Source organism: Octopus bimaculoides, chromosome 21, assembly GCF_001194135.2.
Source record: "Octopus bimaculoides isolate UCB-OBI-ISO-001 chromosome 21, ASM119413v2, whole genome shotgun sequence".
Taxonomy (NCBI): domain Eukaryota; kingdom Metazoa; phylum Mollusca; class Cephalopoda; order Octopoda; family Octopodidae; genus Octopus; species Octopus bimaculoides.
The window spans coordinates 14,188,057-14,189,821 of record NC_069001.1 but is presented as its reverse complement, the minus strand read 5'-3'; positions in this window follow the sequence as shown (position 1 = coordinate 14,189,821).

Sequence of the window (1,765 nt, the reverse complement as noted above, 5' to 3'; positions counted from 1 at the left end):
GCGTTGTGAGTGTTTATTGAGCGAAAACACCTAAAGCTCCACGAGGCTCCGGCAGGGGATGGTGGCGAACCCTGCTGTACTCTTTCGCCACAACTTTCTCTCACTCTTATTTCCTGTTTCTGTTGTGCCTGTATTTCAAAGGGTCAGCCTTGTCACACTCTGTGTCACGCTGAATATCCCCGAAAACTATGTTAAGGGTACACGTGTCTGTGGAGTGCTCAGCCACTTGCACGTTAATTTCACGAGTAGGCCGTTCCGTTGATCGGATCAAATGGAACCCTCGACGTCGTAAGCGACGGAGTGCCGACAACCAACCAAATTCGACTTACGATCATAAGGTTGAGAGTTCAATTTCCGGCGGCACGTTGTGTCCTTGAGAAAAACACTTTATTTCTCGGTATTCCAGTCCACTCAGCTGGCAAGAATGAAGAGTACCTGTAATTTAAAAGGCCAACCTTGTTACATTCTATATCATGCTGACTCCCCTGAGAACTACGATGAGGGTACGCGTGTTCGTAGAGTGCTCAGTTATTTTCACGTTAATTTCCCGTGCACGCTGTTCTGTTGATCGGATCAACTGGAACCTTCGTCGTCGTAACAGACGGAGTGTCATAGAATAACTATGATTTGCCATGTTTATGTGCGATGATTTCACAGGTGTTCTTTCCATCCCAGTGGTACAATGGTGGTGAGATACGTGATAAGGTGTAGTGTTATGTGATATGATAGTGATGGTGATGCTGTAAGTGACGTTCATTCCGCAGTAGATAGTGTAAATATTGATTTCAAATTTAGGCACAGGGCCAGCAATTTCGGAGGAAGGGGTAAATCGATTACATCAATTTCAGTGCTCAACTGATACTTATTTTATCGACCCCGAAAGGATAAAAGGTAGAGTCGACCTCGACAGCATTTGAACTCAGAACGTAAAGGTGGACGAAATGCTGCGAAGCATTTTGCCCGGCGTGCTAACGAGTCTGCAATGATGCCGCTTTAGATAGCGTAAATATCGATAAAGCAGACTAACAAGTAAGTAATAATCTAGAGCAGAAATTGATAGATTAAAGAGGAAGATAAAAACGGGAGTTGATATGGGAGATTCAGAGGGGTCTGATGTTCGTAATCAGCTGCCGGCATTACGAAGCCAGAACGTGCTGGGTTTTTTTTAAGAATCTTTTTCAGGCGGAGGAAAAAGTTAACACCCATGAACTTTACCGACCTCACCATGACCCCCCACTTTCACAACTCGTCATTCTCGGTGAATTGAATCCCAAATCCTCAGCCCTTCACTAACCTTTATATCAAGTCCTTCCTCCTCAAAACATGGTTCCACTGGAATTTTCTCTGTGCTCATGTCTTACCCACCGACGTTGCTTGCAACCGTTTAAACTGAATATTAATAGCACTAAACTCACCGGTCTTGGAGGGTCAGCGAAAATCATGGGCTTTTCCCCTTCTTCAATACGGAAGAAGTAAAAAAATAAACCCCCAAAACCACTTTATTATTCCACTGGTAACTGCTAAAGAGTATAAAACACCTGTATTATGGGAATTACTAGCTCAAGTTTTCTGAAGTTACTAGATTTGATGTGTGTATGTAAACCTACTTACCTCTCTGGGGTTGGTCAAGAGATCTAGATTTTTCTGATGAGATACCAATAACGGGGAGAAAATCAATTGAGACTGTTTATCATTTTTATTTCCAATCAATGAAGAAATAGGTAAAATGGGCATGTGTGTACACCCCCCCTATATACACACATCT